The sequence below is a fragment of the Scyliorhinus torazame genome, chromosome 8 (assembly GCF_047496885.1).
Source record: "Scyliorhinus torazame isolate Kashiwa2021f chromosome 8, sScyTor2.1, whole genome shotgun sequence".
In the NCBI taxonomy this organism is placed as follows: domain Eukaryota; kingdom Metazoa; phylum Chordata; class Chondrichthyes; order Carcharhiniformes; family Scyliorhinidae; genus Scyliorhinus; species Scyliorhinus torazame.
This window is the reverse complement of record NC_092714.1, coordinates 245,395,369-245,417,778: the sequence shown is the minus strand read 5'-3', so window position 1 is coordinate 245,417,778 and position 22,410 is coordinate 245,395,369. Positions and strand designations below refer to the sequence as shown.

The following is a 22,410-nucleotide window of genomic DNA, read 5'->3' as shown; positions in this document are numbered from 1 at the left end:
CATCCATCCATAAATGGTGGTGGACAATTCACTGAAGGAGGAGGCTCCACAAATATCCCCATCCTCAATGATGAAGGAGCCCAACACATCCATGCAAAAGACAAAGCTGAAGCATTCGCAACAATCTTCAGCCAGGGGGCTTCCAGTGGCAACACGTAGGTGGAGGTCACATGTTGGGTGGCTCATGCTGGAGCTTATGGTTTTTGGCCCTTAATACCAGTTTTCTGGGGTCAATTTTGGATGATGTGTTGGAAGTTGTGAAGAATTCGTAGGATGTCAATGTTCCAGAAGAAGAATCAGGGGAAGAAAGGGGCGAGTGAAAGCCCGCTGGCGAGCTCTGTTGTGGGTCCAGCAGGAGGAAAGATGGCGGGTGCAAGCTTGCCGAGTGAGGCAGCGCCCACAACGCTGAATAAGCTGACCAAAGTGATGGCAGAGGAGTTTGAGCAGCAGTTCTCCAAGTATTTTGATATGCATCGGAAAGAGATGATGACATCGCTCAAGGAATGAGTGGGTGGGACTATTCCCCACTTTGGCTAAGACACCAATCCGGGAGCAAGGAGAGGCATTGAAGGGGGTGGAGGAGGCATTGTCCCAGCACTATGAGGAGGTTACCTCGATGGTTGAGGAGCTGTGGAGGGTGGTGGAGAGCAATAAAGGGCCAAAATGGAGGACCTGGAGAACAGGTCACAAAGGCAGAATCTAAGGATCATGGGACTGCCTGAGGGGGTGGAGGGTCGGAGGCCGATAAAGTGCTTTGCGGGGATGTTCGCAAAGTTGATGGGGGAGGAGGACGCCTCCCTCCCTCCATGAGTTGGATAGGGCCTACCGATCGCTGAAGCCAAAGACGAATGAGCCACTAAGGGCTGTTATAGTCTGCTTCAACAGTTATCAGATGAAGGAGAAGGTGTTGAGATAGGTGAAGCTGAATCGAGAGGCGAGGTGGGAAGGCGTTGGTATTCGGATATACCAGGATCTCATGGCAGAGCTGGTGAGAAGGCGTCATTATACAAGAGTATCATGAGGTTTGGGGTGGTCTACCCAGCGAAGCCGAGGGTGACGCACAACTCGAAGGACTTCTACTTTGAGATGGCAGGGGCGTTAGTGAAATCTGAAAGACTGGGACTGGAATGAGTTTGGACTTTGGTGATGTTGATTTTTCGCATTTTCTTTTTTTTTTAATGCATCTCCTCTTTTTTTTAAAAAAATGTCTTGTTTATTGTTCTTACTTAAGCTTAAAAGTTGTATTTGGAATTCATTTTTTTTGACCAGTACACAATGTGTATTGGAGGATTGATTTTCTTTGCGGTGGGGAAGGCACAATTAACCGGGGTGAGAAAGGCAAAGCATTCTGCGATCGTTATTTCAGACCATACTCCACATTGGGTGGACATTATCATAGAGAAGAGGTCAGCTCAGAGGCCGGCATAGAGGTTCGATATGGAACTGTTGGCAGACCCAAATTTTTGCATCAAGATGGGGAAAGTGAGGATTATACAGGGTTCAATAAGAATGTGGCGGTCTCACTGTCAGTGGTATGGGAAGCGTTGAAGGCAGTAGTGAGGGGTGAGGTCATCTCGTTTAATGCACAAGTGGACAGGGATGAACGGCAGGGGTTGATAAGATGAGATTTTAGAGGTAGATGGGAGGCACGCAGAGGATTCAACTTGTCTTCTGACAAGGAGGAAAGAACTACAGATGAGTTATGATCTTCTCTCCACGGGAAAGGCGATTCGGCAGGTGAGGTGGGCAAGGGGAGTGGTGTATGGACATGGGGAGAAGGCCAGCCGCTTGTTGCCAGGCCAGCTCCACCAGCAGGCCACAGTGAGAGAGATTGTTCGGGTCAGGGATGGAACAGGAGAGCTGGTGGTGGCACCGGAGCAATTTATGAAGAGTTCTACAGGATTTGTATAAGTCAGTCTCCAGAGAGGGTGTCAGATATGAGAGAGTTTTGGGGGCAATTGTAATGTCCTCAAGTAGGAGGAGGAGGGGGCAGGATTGGAGGAGCCACTGGGGGCAGAAGTGCAGGTGGCGATAGGAAGGATGCAGACAGGCAAGGCATCGGGGCTGGATGGTTTCCCCAGTGGATTATAGAAAGTTTAAGGATAAGTTAGCGCCGCTATTGGTGGAAATGTTTGATGACATTATGGTCAGGGGGGTATTGCCAGAGACGGGTCAGGCACCCATTTCATTGCTGCTTAAAAAGGGCAAGGATCCGGTGGAATGAGAGTCATGCAGGTTCATATCTCTGATGAATGTGGATGCCTTCCAAAGGTGATTGGGTTTGTAAAGGGCAGGCAATCATCGTCAAATATACAACTGCTGTTGAATGTGGTGCTTTCTCCAGCAGAAGGGAGAAAGTTGAAGGTGGAGCTGGATACGGAGAATGCATTCGATCGGGTGGAGTGGAGCTATCTGTTTGCGGTGTTGGAGAAGTTTGAGATTGGGCCTAAGTATAAGGATCCAATGAAGTGTGTGAACAAATGAAATGAATTCAGAGTACTTTCGGTTGCACAGAGGAATGAGGCAGGGATGCGCTGGCAATAGAGCCCTTGTTCATAGCGTTGAGGTGCTCAGTTAAATGGAGGGGGATAGTGGACTGGGGGGGGTGGGGGGGGGGGGTGCATAGGGTTCCCCTGTATGATGATCTGTTGTACATATTTCGGACCAAGCTCTTCTGTGGGGGTTGTAATGGGACTGCTTCGGAGATTTGAGGGCATTTTCAGGCTACAAGCTGAACTTGGGTAAAAGTGAGTGAGTATTTTGTGGTGTCTTGTCCAGGGGCGGGAGTCGGACTGGAGGGGTTGCCATTTCGGGTGGTAATGACCCACGTCCGGTATTTGGGAGTGCAGGTGGCCCGAGATTGGGCTCGTTTTCATAAGTTGAACTTTATGAGTCTGGTAGTTTAGGTTAAGGAGAATCTACTGAGGTGGGACAGTCTTACCCTGTTGTTGGTCGGCGGTGAAGATGAATATTTTGTTGCGGTTTTTATTTTTATTTCAGTGCTTGCCGGTCTTTTTGCCGAAGTCGTTCTTTAAGAGGGGGGGGGGGGGTGTTTGTTTGGGCATGTAAGGTGGCTAAGGAAGGCGATACCTCAGAGCAGGCAGCAGTTGGGAGGGGTTGGACCTTCCGAACTTCTTGGACTATACTTGTCGGTAAACGCGGCGAAGGTGCAGGGTTGGAGTAGGGAGACGGAGGCTTTGTGGGTGAGGATGGAAGCAGGTTCTTGTAGGGGGTCGGGGTTGCAGGTGTTGGAAGCCGCACCACTCCAGTTTCCCCCAGGTAGGTATTCGGAGAGTCCTGTGGTGGTGGCCACACTAAAAAAATGGAGGCAATTTCAGCTGTACTTTAGGTTGGGGCAGAGTCATGGTTAATGTCAATCCGAGGGAACCATGGGAAGATGGATGCGAGTTTCAGGGACGGAAGGAAAGAGGGGTGATGGAAATGAAGGACTTGTTCTTGGAAGGGCGGTTCGCAGGTTTGGGGGAGTTGGGTTCCCTTGTGGGGAGGGTTTTAAGTACATGCAGGTGCTTGTACTTAAAGGCAGCACTTTCCTCCTCATTGCTGGAGGTGTTGTTGTCGGTGATGGGGTCGGAGAGTGGGGTCGTCTCGGCTATTTATGGGAAGATTTTAGAGGAAGATAAGGTGTCCCTGGAGGGGGTTAAAAGTGGGAGGAGCTGGGAATGGCACTAGCAGAGGAATTGTGGTGTGAGGTGCTGTGGCGGATGAATGCCTTAACCTCGTGTGCAAGGCTGGGGTTGAGAGCCTGACATCGGTGGTGGGGAAAACGCTGGAGTCAATTATTAAGGATGAAGTGACTGAGCATTTGGAAAGTGGGACAGGATCAGTCCAAGTCAGCATGGATTCACAAAAGAGAAATCATGCTTGACAAATCTCCTGGAATTTTTTGAGGATGTGACCAGTAGAGTGGACAAGGGTGAACCAGTGGATGTTGTGTGTCTGGACTTTCAAAGGCTTTTGACAAGGTCTCACACAAGAGATTAGTGAGCAAAATTAACGTTCATGGTATTGGGGGTAATGTAGTGACGTTCGTAGAGAACTGTTGGCAGACAGGAAGCAGAGAGTGGGAATAAATGGGTCCTTTTCAGAGTGAGAGGCAGTGACTAGTGGGGTACTGCAGAGTTTAGTGCTGGGACCCCAGCTGTTCACAATATACAATGGGAATCAGGGGCAAACTCTACACTGATTGGAGCCATACCTGGCACAAAGGAAGATGATTGTGGTGATTGGAGGTCATTCATCTCAGCTCCAGGACATCACTGCAAAAGTTCCTCAGGATTGTGTTCTACGTCCAATCAGCTGCTTCCTCAATGACCTTCCTTCCAACACAAGGTCAGACGTGGGCTGTTTACCGATGATTGCACAATGTTCAGCACCATTCACAACTCCTCAGACGCTGAAGCAGTCAGCGTACAAATGCAGCAAGACCTGTACAATATCCAGTCTTGGGCTGACAAATGGCAAGTAACAGTCATGCCAACAAGTGCCAAGCAATGACCATCTCCATTAAGAGAGAGTCAAACAATCTTTGACATTCAATGGTACGACCATCACTGAATCCCCCACCATCAACATCCTGGGGGTTACCATTGACCACAAACTGAACTGGACTAGCCATATAAATTTAGTGGCTGCAAGAGCAGATCAGAGGCTAGGAACCCTGCGGCGAGTAACTCGCCTCCGGACTCCCCAAAGCCTGTCCACCGTCTACATGGCACAAGTCAACAGTGTGATGGAATACTCCCCACTTGCCTAGATGAGTTCAGCTCCAACAGGAAGCTCGACACAATCCAGGACAAACCAGCCCACTTAATTGGCACCCCTTCAAGAAACATTCACTCCCTCCACCACCAATGCACAGTAGCAGCAGTGTGTAGCACCTACAACAGAGTTTTTCAAACTTTTTTCCAGGGACACACTTAATACCAACTGGCCGACCTTCACAACCCACGGCGGCTGACCTTCGCGACCCACCATTTTTGCTTACCTTTAATGCGACAGGTGAGCCCGCTTGGTCCCCACAGCCTCATTTGCTTTGTCATTCAACGTTACACTTCTGCTAAGGATTTTAGCTGATATTCTCACTGCATCCTTTGAAAAAAAATGAAGAGGTTTGTCCTCGAACTCGCCATGCTTAGTCTTCAAATGCCTTTGAGATTTTGAGGGTTATTCATTTGTCAGTACTTCCCTGCATATAACAGACATGGGCTTTGCGCCCCGATTTGCATTGGCACAATTAATGAAGCCATGGCTTAAGAAATCAACTTCATACTGCTTTGTTGCCGTTCTGTTTCTTCCTAATGGGTTGTTAACCAGAGTCCCTGGACCTCTGTATACAGCTCACACCAGCACCGTTGGTCCTACTGTGGACTCGCCTGAGCAGCTCTCTCCAGCAGATTCAGTTGTGAGATCCTGGCTGTTTGTGTCTCTGGCCCTCTCTTCCTTATTCCGAAACAATCCATCTTCACTTCTTCACAGTCCTGTGCCTTGCTTGCTGGTAGCTACAAAATGGAGGGATCTCTCCTCCATGATTTTGCACCCAAAGCACAGGCATACAGGTGCATGATGTCAGTGTATGTGCCAGGCACATGACCTTCCCTCTGCCGCATCTAGTGGCAAGATTCCATCATTTGTATTTAAAGGCCGGTCGTGGCTGGCATTCTTTTTTTTTTTAAATTCAGTACTGGGACAGTGTTCTGACGTCAGGAGGAAGCGTCTGGCCCGCTGGGCTCCCGGCCGCTCTCCATGTTACAGTGGAATATGCAAGGGTTCCGTGGTGAGTGGAGCTGGGGCTCTGAGAGCGGAGCAGGGCTGGAACGGACCCAGAACAGGACTAGCCATATAAAAATAAATTGGCATGTCATTCTGCAGCTGTATAGAACCTTAGTTAGGCCACACTTGGAATATAGTGTTCAATTCTGGTCGCCACACTGCCAGAAGGATGTGGAGGCTTTGGAGAGGGTACAGAAGAGGATTACCAGGATGTTGCCTGATATGGAGGGTATTAGCTATGAGGAGAGGTTGAATAAACTCTATTTGTTCTCACTGGGACGACAGAGGTTGAGGGGCGACCTGACAAAGTCGACAAAATTATGAGGGGCATGGACAGAGAGGATAGTCAGAAACTTAGGGAACACTGGTTTAAGGTGAGTGGGGCAAAGTTTAGAGAAGTGCGAGGGATGCTTTTTTTATATACATTAAACTTATTTAAAAATGAGTTCTTTGAGGATGTAACAAACAGGATATATAAAGGGAAACCAGAAGGTCTCCTATTTAACACCGAGATGAAGAGGAATTTGTTCTGAAGATCATTAGTCTTTGTAATTTTTTCCACAGAATAGTGGAGGCTTGGTCATCGAAGGTTGAGTTAGACAATTTTTGAACTGACAAGTGTTATGGGGGACAGGCAGGAAAGCAGAGTTAAGTCCACAATCAGATTAGCCATCCTTTTATTGAATGGCAGACAGGCTTGGTGGGCCAAATGGCCAATACTGCTCTTTCGTGTTATCTTATCTCTTGTGCTTCTAACTGCATCCATCAAGGTGAGTGATGAGCGTTCCATCATGCTGTTGTGCTCGTTTACCTGTTTGGATGATGGGAGGCGCTTTGAGGGATCAGCAGTTGAGGTACAACCATTGTATAGTTCACAGCCTTCGCTTGTGACCTTGGTGTTGGTATGTCTGGTCCCATTAAGCTTTTGGTCAATGGTAAAATCCACTCCTCCACAAATCCTGCCAAGGTTTTGATGCAGATCTCTGCAATGGTGCTGTAATTGTAGATTATTGGTAGATGCTTCGGCCTTCCTTTGTTCGAGCTGACTATCATGCAGCACCTATGTGCTGTAAATGTTATCTGCCATGTCTCAGTCCACATCTGGGTGTTATTCAGATCCTGCTGTAGGCCAACATTGACCTGCTAGTGATGACAGATAAAGTGGTAGCGCAGAATATTGGTGCGGTATTGAAAGCACTTATTTCTGTGATAATCTGAGCATTTTCAAAGTACCTGTAGCTGCATTTAAAACTGTTCAGGGGCGGCACCTGGTGCTGTGGTTAGTACTGGTACTGCTGCACTGAGGACCCGGGTTCGAATCCCGGCCCTGGGTCACTGCCCGTGCGGAGTTTACACATTCTCCCCATGTCTGCGTGGGTTTCACCCGCACAACCTTAAGATGTGCAGGTTAGGTGAATTGGCCACTCTAAATTGCCCCTCAATAGGAAAGAATAATAATTGGGTACTCTAAATTTATTTTTAAAATATAAAAATAAAACTGTTCAGAATTTCATTCTGGGTTATAGAAGAGAAAATTAGCTGCAGTTTCTAATTCTGTTTGTGATACAGTGATCGCCACTGGCTGAAGCCAAGATCAATCTTGTTTGTGGTCATCGGACTCGAAACGTTAGCTCCTTTCTCTCCCTACAGATGCTGCCAGACCTGCTGAGATTTTCCAGCATTTTCTCTTTCGTTTCAGATTCCAGCATCCACAGTAATTTGCTTTTACCACTCTCTCAAGCCTTCTTTGTGAATAATAGTCTACTGAATGGTACTGTACCTTACTAAGAACAATAACTTGCATATATGGCACCTTTTTAATATAGAAAAATGTCCCAAGGATAACGGTACAACGAGTGAACAATTGCCACCAACTGTGCTACTAGGAAGGATGTTCCACGGTTTTGATCCAGTGACAGTGAACGAATGGCAATATATTTCGAGTAAGAAGTCTTACAACACCAGGTTAAAGTCCAAAAGGTTTGTTTCAATGTCACTAGCTTTCGGAGCGCTGCTCCTTCCTCAGGTGAATAAAGAGGTATGTTCCAGAAACATATATATAGACAGATTCAAAGATGCCAGACAATGCTTGGAATGTGAGCATTAGCAGGTGATTAAATCTTTACAGATCCAGAGATGGGGTAACCCCAGGTTAAAGAGGTGTGAATTGTGTCAAGCCAGGACAGTTGGTAGGATTTTGCAGGCCAGATGGTGGGGGATGAATGTAATGCGACATGAATCCCAGGTCCCAGTTGAGGCCGCACTCATGTGTGCGGAACTTGGTTATAAGCTTCTGCTCGGTGATTCTGCGTTGTTACCACCTTGGAGAACGCTTACCCGGAGATCAGAGGCTGAATGCCCTTGACTGCTGAAGTGTTCCCCGACTGGAAGGGAACATTCCTGCCTGGTGATTATCGCGCGATGTCCGTTCATTCGTTGTCGCAGCGTCTGCATGCTCTCGCCAATGTACCACGCTTCGGGGCACCCTTTCCTGCAGCGTATGAGGTAGACAACATTGGCCGAGTCTCACGAGTATGTACAGCGTACCTGGTGGGTGGTGTTCTCACGTGTAATGGTGGTATCCATGTCGATGATCTGGCACGTCTTGCAGAGATTGCCATGGCAGGGTTGTGTGGTGTCGTGGTCACTGTTCAGAAGGCTGGGTAGTTTGCTGCAAATAATGGTTTGTTTGAGGTTGCGCGGTTGTTTGAAGGCAAGTAGTGTCAGTGGCAGCTGGAGAAGTGGAGCATTGGGAGGTTATTCGTGCGTTGGCGGTAAAGCGAAGTGTTGAGGTGACCGTCCTTGATGGAGACGAGCGTGTCCAAGAATGCAACTGATTTTGGAGAGTAGTCCATGGTGAGTCTGATGGTTGGATGGAACTTATTGATGTCATCGTGTAGTCGTTTCAGTGATTCTTCCCCGTAGGTCCAAAGGAAAAAAATGTCATCGATTTATCTGGTGTATAACGTTGGTTGAAGGTCCTGTGCGGTGAGTAGGTCTTGTTCAAACTTGTGCATGAAGATGTTGGCGTATTGGGGTGCGAATCTTGTCCCCATGGCTGTTCCGTGCGTCTGGATGAAGAACTTGTTGTCGAAGGTGAAGACGTTGTGATCCAGAATGAAGCGGATGAGTTGCAGAATTGCATCTGGAGATTGGCAGTTGTCGGTGTTGAGTACTGAAGCAGTTGCAGCAATGCCGTCGTCATGGGGGATCCTGGTATAGAGTGCCGAGACGTCCATTGTGACGAGGAATGTTCCTAGTTCAACTGGTCCATGGGTGCTGAGTTTCTGTAGGAAGTCCGTCGTGTCGCGACAGAAGCTGGGCGTACCTTGTACGATGGGTTTCAAGATGCCCTCGATGTAGCCAGAGAGGTTCTCACACAGGGTCCCATTGCCTGAAACGATAGGACGGCCTGGTGTGTTGGCCTTGTGTATTTTCGGGAGGCAGTAGAGATCTCCAATGCGGGGAGTACGTGGGATGAGAGCACGTAGGGTGCTCTGAAGACCTGGATCCAAGGTCTTAATCAGTCTGTTAAGTTGGCGGATGTGTTCCTTGGTTTTTTCCTTTGGACCCACGGCGAAGAATCACTGAAACGACTACACGATGACATCAATAAGTTCCATCCAACCATCAGACTCACCATGGACTACTCTCCAAAATCAGTTGCATTCTTGGACACACTTGTCTCCATCAAGGACGGTCACCTCAGCACTTCGCTTTACCGCAAACCCACGGATAACCTCACGATGCTCCACTTCTCCAGCTTCCACCCTAAACACATTAAAGAAGCCATCCCCTATGGACAAGCGCTCCGTATACACAGGATCTGCTCAGACGAGGGGGAGCGTAACAGACATCTACAGACGTTGAAAGATGCCCTCGTACGAACGGGATATGGCGCTCGACTCATCGATCGACAGTTCCAACACGCCACAGCAAAAAACCGCACCAACCTCCTCAGAAGACAAACATGGGACACAACCGACAGAATACCCTTCGTCGTACAGTGCTTTCCCGGAGCGGAGAAACTACGACATCTTCTTCACAGCCTTCAACACGTCATCGATGAAGATGAACATCTTGCCAAGGTCATCCCCACACCCCCACTACTTGCCTTCAAACAACCGCGCAACCTCAAACAAACCATTGTTTGCAGCAAACTACCCAGCCTTCAGAACAGTGACCACAACACCACACAACCCTGCCATGGCAATCTCTGCAAGACGTGCCAGATCATCGACATGGATACCACCATTACACGTGAGAACACCACCCACCAGGTACGCGGTACATACTCGTGCGACTCGGCCAACATGGTCTACCTCATACGCTGCAGGAAAGGGTGTCCCGAAGCGTGGTACATTGGCGAGACAATGCAGACGCTGCGACAACGAATGAACGGACATCGCGCGACAATCACCAGGCAAGAATGTTCCCTTCCAGTCGGGGAACATTTCAGCAGTCAAGGGCATTCAGCCTCTGATCTCCGGGTAAGCGTTCTCCAAGGCGGCCTTCAGGCCGCGCAACAATGCAGAATCGCCGAGCAGAAGCTTATAGCCAAGTTCCGCACACAAGTGTCGCATTACATTCATCCCCCACCATCTGGCCTGCAAAATCCTACCAACTGTCCTGGCTTGACACAATTCACACCTCTTTAACCTGGGGTTACCCCATCTCTGGATCTGTAAAGATTTAATCACCTGCTAATGCTCGCATTCCAAGCATTGTCTGGCATCTTTGAATCTGTCTATATATATGTTTCTGGTACATACCTCTTCATTCACCTGAGGAAGGAGCAGCGCTCCGAAAGCTAGTGACATCGAAACAAACCTGTTGGACTTTAACCTGGTGTTGTAAGACTTCTTACTGTGCTCACCCCAGTCGAACGCCGGCATCTCCACAATATATTTCTAAGCCAGGATGGTGTGTGGCTTGGAGAGGATTTTCTAGGTGGTGGTGTTGCCCTGTGTCTGCTGCTCTTGTCCTTCTAAGTGGTAGAGATGTCCTTCTAAGTGGTAGAGGTTTCATGTTTGGAAGGTGCAGTGAGTTACTTCAGTGTACTTTGTCGATGGTACACACTGTTGCCATTGTGGGTTGGTGGTGGAGCAAGTGAATGTTTATGGATAGGGTGCCAATAAAGCAGGCTGCTTAGTCCTGGATGATATCAAACCTCTTGAGTATTGTTGGAGCTGCACTCATCCAGACAAGTGGAGAGTATTCTACCACACCTAACTTGTGCCTTGTGGACAGACTTTGGGGAATCAGGAGGCGAGTTACTCACTGCAGGATTCCTAGCCTATGACTTGTATCTACGTTATTTATGTGGTTAGTGCAGTTCAATTTCTGGTCTGTTTTTCTTTGCTGGTTTCTAAAATTCTGACCTAACAATAATCTTTGCAGCATTATACATCTTTTCTTTCATTTGATACCATCCTTGACTTCTTCAGCTAGCCACAGAATGTGCATCCTTCTTGTAGTGTCTTTCTTTCTCAATTGAATGCATCTTTGTTGAAAGTTATGAAAGATATCCTTAATTGTCTACCACTGCCTCTTTACTATCTTACCTTTTAACCTATTTTTCCATTCCACTTCAACCAACTGTCGTACAAGATAGTAGTTTCAGGCATTTTGGGATTTCTCTTACCTAGAGGAATTTTTACTATGAGAGGTAAGAGAGAAATTAGAAGTCAATCAAAATCTGACCAAAAAAAGGATTGGAGTACTTTTTTTTTTTACAATAGAGACAAGGTGGGACATATAGACATTAGGCAGAGATTGGAGCCAAGGCCACCAAAGATCCACCATTCATGAGGTAAAGAAGGGTGTGATATTTTTAAAAATCAGAATCAGAGGACTGAAGGTGCCAGGGAATGTAATCGAATAATTTCAGGACATTGTAGAGATACATGTAGCATGCTCATGAGGACATTGGATAAGAATGAGTAGCTTAAAATTAAATACACTGTGGGACAGAAGACCATTCAGATTAATGAACAACAAATGGGACTTAGTGCAGATTGACAGAGGTTTCTGCATTTTGAGCAAATACAAGTACATGGAGGATGGGAAGGCATTAAAATAATTGAATTTTGAGGTGGAAATGGTTAATTAGGATACGGGATTTAAAATTCAGCTCAGTATCAAATGAATACCAAGGATTCAGACAATGTGTAGCTAGGAAAGGGACTGAAATCAGTGCCTGGGAGAAAAACGCATTCAGAAGTTTCAGCCAGCACAGACTTGTTAAAGCCAAGCCTGACTAAACTGATTGAATGATTTGATGAACAGAAAGGACTGGTAAAGATTGCAATAGATATATACATATTTGATAAAGTACCACATAACATATTTATTTGTAAACTAGAACCACTTGGGATTAACGGGATGCTGGAGCTTGGGTACAAAATTGGCTAAGGACTTGGAGCTAGACAGTGGTGGTGAAGTGATGTACATGACCTAGACTTGGATATGGCCTCCCTCTATACTACAAATTTCCTATTCTAAGGGAGTGGGGTTTATGGCTGCCACTTTCAGCTTTATCTGGCCCCACAGCCATATAGTGATAGCAGACAATGACAAAGTATTCCCATAGTGGAAGTAAAGGCAACCATTCAAAAAAATTGTGTCTGAAGGGGATGTATAGTCGGTGGGGAGGGCAGCGTGGGAGCAAGTTCAGAGAGTGGAAGGACCAAAAATTTGCCCGTACATGTCGGTGTTTAATTTGTTAAGCAACCTACGATTCAAATTATTACCCATCATTTCAAATATTGTGTTTATGCTTGAACGCGGCAGGCGGGGCAAAGGCGGCAGGCGGGGCAAAGGCGGCAGGCGGGGCAAAGGCGGCAGGCGGGGCAAAGGCGGCAGGCGGGGCAAAGGCGGCAGGCGGGGCAAAGGCGGCAGGCGGGGCAAAGGCGGCAGGCGGGGCAAAGGCGGCAGGCGGGGCAAAGGCGGCAGGCGGGGCAAAGGCGGCAGGCGGGGCAAAGGCGGCAGGCGGGGCAAAGGCGGCAGGCGGGGCAAAGGCGGCAGGCGGGGCAAAGGCGGCAGGCGGGGCAAAGGCGGCAGGCGGGGCAAAGGCGGCAGGCGGGGCAAAGGCAAGACGTATAATATCCTGTGCGACGAAATGGGCAGTGAGCACACAGTACTGCTCCTAGAGACAGAGGTGACACAGTGGATGACGCTCGACAAAGTGCTTGTGAGACGTTTTGAGCTTCATCATGAACTCAGTGTCATACGTGGATCAGAAATTACAATTTTCAGAGTTTTTGACAAATACCTCATTATTTCTGAGACTTGCGTATCTTGCAGGCAATTTTACAAAGCTAAACAAAGTGACTGCCGCCACAAGGAAAGGATATTACCGCTTTTATTGCAAAAGATAATATTTCTTCTTTCTTACAGAGACTGTTCTTACTTCATGCATAGAAAATAAGCTTGACTGCTTTCGGATACTGAATGATTCTCATTGAAGTTAATTCTATCCCTGATGAAAATAATTTCAATGACATTTTAAAGTACCTGCTCGACTTGGATTTCTTTGTTGGAATGCTTCCCTCCGGGCACGATTGGGCAGTAGTTAGCACTGCTGCCTCATGGCACTGAGGACACGGGTTCGATCCCGGCCCACTGTCCATGTAGAGTTTGTACATTCTCCCTTTGTCTGTGTGGATTTCAACCCCACAACCCAAAGATGTGCACGGTAGGTGGATTGGCCACGCTAAAATTGCCCCTTAAATTTACAAAAAAAGGGAATACTTCCCTCCATCAAATGACTACAATTCATGGTTCCGTAACCATTTCCACTGATAGCCAAGCCAGTTGATGAATCAGTGCAGGGTTACGAAAGCCTGATTGACGTGACATGATTTTTGGACTCGAAAACATTGCTTCAGCAAACCTCAGGATTAGCAATTTCCTCTCCGTCACACCCTATTTTGACAGGTTTCATATTTGTTTCATGTCACTCAGTAACTTTCCTGGAATTCCCCACCTTAATACCACTGTATTCAGCATCATCACCTGCAGTTCAAAGAGAAGGTTCAACCAAGGGAAACTATGTATAGGCTGTAAATACAACATTGCCATATTCACCCACATCTTGATATCAAAAACATCAAACAGAACCACAAGCAATCACCAGGACCTTGGAATAAGACTGGCCATCATGTTACCAAGGCCCCACAAAAGTCACTTCAGCCGTAAAAATTCCCAACCCACCAGTGTTCATTACCATTAGCGATGTTATGAAATGAAAAAAATGAAATGAAAATCGCTTATTATCACAAGTAGGCTTCAAATGAAGTTACTGTGAAAAGCCCCTCGTCGCCACATTCCAGCGCCTGTTCGGGCAGGCTGGTACGGGAATTGAACCGTGCTGCTGGCCATTTAGCCCTGTGCTAAACCAGCCCCTTATCAGCACGCAGACAACTAGCATCAGAAACGCATCGAAAATACCAGGTGAACAGCATCAATATCATGACAAAACACCACTCTCCCCACCCCCTGCAACGTCCCCGCCCCCCCCCTTTCCACATCCGTTTCTTTCTTGCAAGGATAATCCAGGGAACTACAGGCCGGTGAGCCTTACGTCTGGAGAGAATTCTTCGAGACAAGTGGATGTATTAGCGTGAGGTAGCACAGTTTTGTGAAGGGGAGGTCGTGTCTCACTAACTTGATAAGAGTTTTTCGAGGAGGTCACAACGATGATTGATGCAGGTAGAGCAGTTGATATTGTCTACATGGACTTTAGTAAAGCCTTTGACAAGGTCCCTCATGGCAGACTGGTACAAAAGGTGAACTCATAAGGGATCAGAGGTGAGCTGGCAAGGTGGATACAAAACTGGCTAGGTCACAGAAGGCAGAGAGTAGCAATGGAAGGGTGCTTTTCTGATTGGAGGGCTGTGACTAGTGGTGTTCCGCAGAGATCAGTGCTGGGACCTTTGCTGTTCATAGTATATACAAATGATTTGGAGGAAAACGTAACTGGTCTGATTAGTAAGTTTGCAGACGACACAAAAGGTTGGTGGAATAGCGGATAGCGATGAGGATTGTCAGAGGATACAGCAGGATTTAGATTGTTTAGAGATTTGGGCGGAGAGATGGAGTTTAATCCGGACAAATGTGAGGTAATGCATTTTGGAAGGTCTAACATAGGTAGGGAGTATACAGTGAATGGTAGAACCCTCAAGAGTATTGACAGTCAGAGAGATCTAGGTGTACAGGTCCACAGGTCACTGAAAGGGGCAACACAGGTGGAGACGGTAGTCAAAAAGGCATACGGCATGCTTGCCTTCATTGGCCAGGGCAGAGTATAAAAATTGGCCAGTCATGTTGCAGCTGTATAGAACCTTAGTTAGGCCACACTTGGAGTATAGCGTTCAATTCTGGTCGCCACGTTACCAGAAGGATGTGGAGGCTTTAGAGAGGGTGCAGAAGAGCTTTACCAGGATGTTGCCTGGTATGGAGGGCATTAGCTATGATGAGAAGGGCAGCATGTGGGCAGTGGATAGCACTGGGACTGCGGCGCTGAGGACCCGGGTTCGAATCCCGGCCCTGGGTCACTGTCCGTGTGGAATTTGCACATTCTCCCCATGTCTGCATGGGTTTCACCCCCACAACCCAAAGGTGTGCAGGTTAGGTGGATTGGCCATGCTAAATTGCCCCTTAATTGGGAAAAAAAAATAATTTAGTACTCTAAATGTATTTATTTTTTAAATGAAAAAAAAGGTATGATGAGAGGTTGAATAAACTTGGTTTGTTCTCACTGGAACGAAGGAGGTCGAGGGGCGTCCTGATAGAGGTCTACAAAATTATGAGGGGCATAGACAGAGTGGACAGTGAGAGACTTTTTCCCAGGGTAGAGAGGTCAATTACTAGGGGGCATAGGTTTAAGGTGCGAGGTTTAGAGGAGTTGTACAAGGCAAGTTTTTTTACACACAGAGGGTAGTGGGTGCCTAGAACTCGCTACCGGAGGTGGTGGTGGAAGCAGGGACGATAGTGACGTTTAAGGGGTATCTTGACAAATACATGAATAGGATGGGAATAGAGGGATACGGACCAAGAAGTGTAGAAAATTTTAGTTTAGACGGGCAGCATGGTCGGCGCAGGTTTGGACGGCCAAAGGGCCTGTTCCTGTGCTGTACTTTTCTTTGTTCCCTTTCCCACCTTCTGCTTTCCCATATTTCCCTCCCTGTCCCCACTGCCCCTTCCTTCCTCACTCTTTCCCTTCGCCACTCTCCTTCTCCCTTCCCATCCCTTTTTACCCTCTCCTACCCCATCCGCTTCCCCACCTTTTTCCAAATGCTCAATTCCCCCCACCTCTTTCCCAATGCTCCATTCCCCCCATTTGCAACCCCCATCTCCAGGTGGCACGGTAGCACAGTGGTTAGCACTGTTGCTTCACAGCACCAGGGACCCAGGTTCGATTCCCAGCTTGGATTGCTGTCTGTGTGGAGTCTGCACGTTCTCCCCGTGTCTGCGTGGGTTTTCTCCGGGTGCCTCCAGTTTCCTCCCACAAGTCCCAAAAGACGTGCTTGTTGGCTCAATTCTCCCTCAGTGTACCCGTACAGTGTGGCAGCTAGGCGATTTTCACAGTAACTTTATTGCAGTGTTAATGTAAGCACACTTGTGACACTAATAAAGATTACTTCCTAATGCTCCATTCCCATCTCTAACCTCCATCCGTTTCCCAAAGCTCCATTCCCATCTTCAACCCCCACATCAGTTCAAAATCTCACCCGGCCTCCGACACCTCCCCCTCCCTATTTCTCCACCTTCCCCCATCCCGCACCACACCCCCATTTCTCCATCTTCCCCGACTCTCCCATTTCTCCATCTTCCCCCACCCCCCATTTCTCCATCTTCCCCACCCCATTTCTCCGTCTTCCCCCGACTCCACCCCCCCCATTTCTCAGCCTTTCCTCACCCCCACCTCCTCCATTCCTCAGTCTTCCCCACCTTTCTCAATCTTCCCTAACCCCCTCCCCCTCCTTTCTCAATCTTCCCCAACCCCCCCCCTTTCTCAATCTTCCCTAACCCCCCCTTTCTCAATCTTCCCTAACCCCCCCTTTCTCAATCTTCCCTTACTCCCGCCCCCTCCTTTCTCAATCTTCCCTAACCCCCTCCCCCTCCTTTCTCAATCTTCCCTAACTCCCCCTTTCTCAATCTTCCCTAACCCCCCCCTTTCTCAATCTTCCCTACCCCCTCCTTTCTCAATCTTCCCTAACCCCCCCTTTCTCAATCTTACCTAACCCTCCCTTTCTCAATCTTCCCTAACCCCCCCTTTCTCAATCTTCCCTAACCCTCCCTTTCTCAATCTTCCCTAACCCCCACACCCTCCTTTCTCAATCTTCCCTAACCCCCCTTTCTAAGTCTTCCCTAACTCCCGCCCCCTCCTTTCTCAATCTTCCCTAACCCCCCTTTCTCAAATCTTCTCTAACCCCCCCTTTCTCAATCTTCCCTAACCCCCGCACCCCCCTTTCTCAATCTTCCCTAACCCCCCTTTCTCAAATCTTCCCTAACCCCCCCCTTTCTCAATTTTCCCTAACCCCCGCACCCCCCTTACTCAATCTTCCCTAACCCCCCCTTTCTCAATCTTCCCAAACCCCCCTTTCTCAATCTTCCCCAACACCCCCCCTTTCTCAATCTTCCCTAACCCCCCCTTTCTCAATCTTCCCTACCCCCTCCTTTCTTAATCTTCCCTAACCCCCACACCCTCCTTTCTCAATCTTCCCTAACCCCCCTTTCTAAATCTTCCCTAACCCCCGCCCCCTCCTTTCTCAATCTTCCCTAACACCCCCTTTCTCAAATCTTCCCTAACCCCCCCCTTTCTCAATCTTCCCTAACCCCCCCCCTTACTCAATCTTCCCTAACCCTCCCCTTTCTCAATCTTCCCTAACCCTCCCCTTTCTCAATCTTCCCTAACCCCCGCACCCCCCTTACTCAATCTTCCCTAAACCCCCCCTTCTCAATCTTCCCTAACCACCCCCTTTCTCAATCTTCCCTAACCCCCCTTTCTCAATCTTCCCTAACCACCCCCCTTCTCAATCTTCCCTAACCCCCCCTTTCTCAATCTTCCCTAACCCCCCCTTTCTCAATCTTCCCTAACCACCCCCTTTCTCAATCTTCCCTAACCCCCCCTTTCTCAATCTTCCCTAACCACCCCCTTTCTCAATCTTCCCTAACCCCCCCTTTCTCAATCTTCCCTAACCACCCCCTTTCTCAATCTTCCCTAACCCCCCCTTTCTCAATCTTCCCTAACCACCCCCTTACTCAATCTTCCCTAACCGCCCCTTTCTCAATCTTCCCTAACCGCCCCTTTCTCAATCTTCCCTAACCCCCGCACCCCCCTTACTCAATCTTCCCTAACCCCCCCCCCCCTTTCTCAATCTTCCCCAACAACCCCCCCTTTCTCAACCATCACCCCCCCCTCCCCCTCCCCCTTTCTCAACCATCACCCCCCCCTCCCCCTCCCCCTTTCTCAACCATCACCCCCCCCTCCCCCTTTCTCAACCATCACCCCCCCCCCTCCCCCTTTCTCAGTCTTCACCGGCTCCCATGTTGTACTTTGTTTATTGACATTTGAGGGACAAGGCACAAAGTTGCCGCACTTACCGCCCAGCAAGCGAACCCTCGGTAAAAGTTCCCTCAGCCGCAACACAAGCGGTCAGAGAAGGCTTCTCCTCGGGGTGGGCGAGACTGGCAGAGGAAACTGCGGCCTTTGACTCGGACAACTTGAGCTCACACAGTCCGGTACCGGGGGGGCAGGCAGCAGGGTCCGAGCTCAAAACAACCTCTTGAGGAGTGACAGGCTGGCACTCAGCGCGCATGCGCGAGGCGCCAGCGTGAGGTGACGTCATCGCGTCAGTGCGTCATCGGCCCCGCCCCTCTCTGATGTGTCAATCAGGGTAGAAAGTGGCCAACGCCTCAGAGCGTTACGGTCAGCAAGGGGAAATAAATGAAAGTCTTGCATTCTTGTAACACCTTTAAACGACCGCCAGACGTCCCCAAAACGCTTTGCAACCAATGGATTGCTTTAGAATTGTAGTTTCTGTTGTACTGACAGGTGACATGTAGCCTAACTCCAAACCCTTAATTCCCACTAAGCCTTCCATCTCAACACAAACCTTGTTCAAACTTATTTTATCAATGAGACCCAGCTTCGCCTGCTCTCTTGACCCTATTCGTACTAGATTAGGAAGCACTCAACTTTGCTTCTTGGTTGCCTACGGCACTGAGGACCTGGGTTCGATCCCTGCCCGGGACACTGTGGATGTGCACATTCTCTCCGTGTCTGCGTAGGTCTCACCCCACAACCCAAAGATGTGCAGGGTAGATGGATTGGCCACACTAAATTGCCCCTTAATTGGAAATAAATAATTGGGTACTCTAATTTTTTTTTAAACTTTGCTTCTTTGTTCCCATGTTAGTTGATACCTTAAACACTTCTCATATCTGACAACTACTATCATCAACTAGGGGACGCAGTTTAAAAATAAGACGCGTGCCTTTTAAGGCAGTGATGACACAAATTTGTTTTCTCTCAAAGGGTTGTGAGTTTGTGGAATTCTCGTCCCCAGAAAGCTGTGGAGGCTGGGTCGTTTAATTTGTTGAAGGCTGAATTAAATAGATTTTTGATAAGACAGTCAAGGGATATGGGAGGCAGACAGGAAACAACTTCAGACCATTATCAGAATGGCAGGGCAGGCTCGGACAGTCTACTCCTACGTCCCACATTCCCATAAGGTCCCAGTCATAAAAATGACCCCCTGTCATTGTAAAACAATCCAGTTTGGTTTTATGCTCCAGAGTCCCAAAACCATGCTCACTTTTACTATGTGCTACTCGAGTGCCTACAGGTTACTTGGCTGTGGAGGAGATAACAGTGAAACCAATCTTGCCTTCATCCTAACAGCACTGTAGATATACCTACATACACTGCATGGACTACAGTGGTTCAAAAGGTGGCTCACCATCACTTCCTCAAGGGCAATTACTGATGGGCATGGACTTAGTGAGCCAAACGGCCTTGCGTCCCATAGTCATGGCTCCGAAAGCTGGATTTTCCGGCCCTTCCTGCTGGTGGGATCTTCCATTCCTGCTGAAGGTGATCCCCAGGGCAGGCAAGGCATACAGAACGGCGTAGACTTTGGCAGGTCCGGAATATCCCACCGGTGGCCAATGGTGAGCTGCCTCGAACAGAAAAAACACTCGGGGGGGGGGGGGGGGGGGGGATCCCAGCCTATTACTCCAAATGCCGACCTTGCCAAGACGCTCACATCCAACGAACAAATACCTTGCTGCAATATATTTTAGCTACCCATTAACTACAATTGTCCATGATGCATATGTGAGTCTTGAGTGACAATAGACATCATGGCCAAGGCAACAGTGTACTCAGACTACTTCCATACTTGTGCACTTTAGCAGAAGTGAATAGATGACGGTCAGAATTTATCTCTTGATTTTGTCTCTTCAACATTGGTGTGCTGCGGGTAATTGACACAGTTTGCGAACTCCGGCTGAAATTTTTGTGCTTAACCCGAGATTCTTTCATCAACGCAGCAGAGTTATTTCTTGGATAAATCTATTGAGTGGCAAGCGAAGCCTATGAGCGCAATTCCCGGGAAAATCTCTAAGTGTTGTAGAGAGCACGAACTGCCACGAGCTTCCCGACGCTCAGCCTAACCAGGCCGGCAATGCTATTCAACATCAATTGGTCCACTTTATGAGGCCTCACGGGCTTCTCGCCACAAATGAAAGCTCGCCAGCTGTTCGCCGGCACCATGCACGCCAGCCCTCCGCTAACATGGTCGAGCAGCACTTAAGCAGTACTTGCTCAGCCAACCCCAGCCAGCTCACAACAGTGGCGCCCAGGAGATCGGCCCCAAGATTCGGGGACGCTGACCTGGGGAGGCTGCTGGACACTGTGGAGGCCAGGAGGGATGTCCTGTTCCCCCGAGGGTCCTGGAGGGTCAGCCACAGGACAGCCAGTACTGCTTTGGATGAGTTGGTGGCAGCTGTGAGCGCCGAGAGTGTGACCAGGAGGACCAGACTCCAGTGCAGGAAAAAGGTCAATGAACTTCACCGGGCAGCAGGAGTGAGTAGGCACCAACGTACCCCCTCCATCTCCCCCACTGAGACCTTTCCGGCCCCACAGGAGCATTCACCCGCCCCAACTCTGAATGCGGCCCCAACCCTCCCTCCACGCCCCTCCCCCTTCAACCTCTCCCAACCCTTCCTTCACACCCCCTCTCCCACCACCAAGAACCACTTACGTGGCTAACAATGCCCTCTGTGTCTCGTCAGGAAAAGCTCTCCCACAATCGCCAGGAGAGGGCCCAGACTGGCCGTGGTGTGCCTGACACCAGAATCCTCACCACATTCGAGCAGCGTGCCCTGGAGGTGACCGGTGTGGCCAAAGGACAGGTCGGTGCCCAGAGCAGAGTTGGCGGACGCCGCAGAGGTGAGGAACCACTGGGACCCACCCAGGGGAACTGTCAAACATGATTTGTTATTGCCTTACTGACTGACCCATCCCTTCCACTGACCACCTCTCCCACAGATTCTCCAGCCAACAGGTGCCAGTCCATCCCGGGTGGCCCCCTCTCCAGCCTCCCATGAGACCACCTCGGAGATCTCCGAGGATGTCATCGTAATAGTCGTGTCACAGTCTGTCATCCCCACACTCCACCAGTGCAGACACACTCACCTCAGTGGAAAATGTAAGTGGTCAGGCTTCTTGGGCACAATCTGGTGAGCACCACACAGCTGCTGACGTACATCAGGTGGAGGCAGGAACCCCCCAGGCAAGACAGCAGTCGGAGGTCTGCTGGATCCCAGGACTGAACCCAGCCTGATGCTGAGCCTGTGGAAGAGGTCATCCCGGAGCTGATGGAGATGTAAGGGTGTGGCTGGGAAATTCTTTTTTTTTTAATTTTTAAAATATTTTTATTCAAATGTTTACATATATTTACATATTTTCAACAAAACCCCTTACAGAAATAAGAAAAAACAAAGAACACATAAATAAACATCTTATAGCTATGTCACGGATTCCCCCAATATACAAGCCCTCCATTAAACGCTAATAAACACAGTAGTAAACACAAGGTACCCCCTCCCCCTCCCCCCGCTCCCCCTCCCCCGCTCCCCCTCCCCTCCTCCCCCTCCCCACCCCCCTCCCCTCACCCCCTCCCCCTCCCCCTCCCCTCCCCTCCCCCTCCCCACCCCCCCTCCCCCTCCCTCCCTCCCCCTCCCCCCTCTCCCCCTCCCATCCCCCTCTCCCCCTCCCCCCTCTCTCCCTCTCCCCCTCCCCCTCCCCCTCCCCCCTCCCCCTCCCCCCTCCCATCCCCCTCTCCCCCTCCCCCCCTCTCTCCCTCTCCCTCCCCCCCTCTCCCCTTTCCCCTTCCCCCTCCCCCTCCCCCCTCTCCCCCCTCTCCCCCTCCCCCTTCCCCCTCCTCCCCCCTCTCCTCTCCCCCTCCCCTCTCCCCCCTCCCCCCCTCCCCTCCCCCCCTCCCCTCTCCCCCCACCCCCCTCCCCCTCCCCCCCTCTCCCCCCACCCCCCTCCCCCTCCCCCCCTCCTCTCCCCCCCTCCCCCCCTCCCCCCCTCCTCTCCCCCCTCCC

At 49.4% G+C, this 22,410-nt stretch overlaps 1 protein-coding gene across 1 annotated transcript in view; it reads right to left on the bottom strand.

Annotated features, from left to right (window-relative positions):
* LOC140428502 (phosphatidate phosphatase LPIN2-like) overlaps window positions 1-18,597 on the bottom strand; it is a 101,693-nt gene extending 83,096 nt beyond the window's left edge. The window contains exon 1 of the mRNA XM_072515054.1: window positions 18,400-18,597. The gene's annotated coding sequence lies outside the window, so the exon portion shown is untranslated. The remainder of the gene's footprint in view (window positions 1-18,399) is intronic.
* Window positions 18,598-22,410: the final 3,813 nt, after the last annotated feature.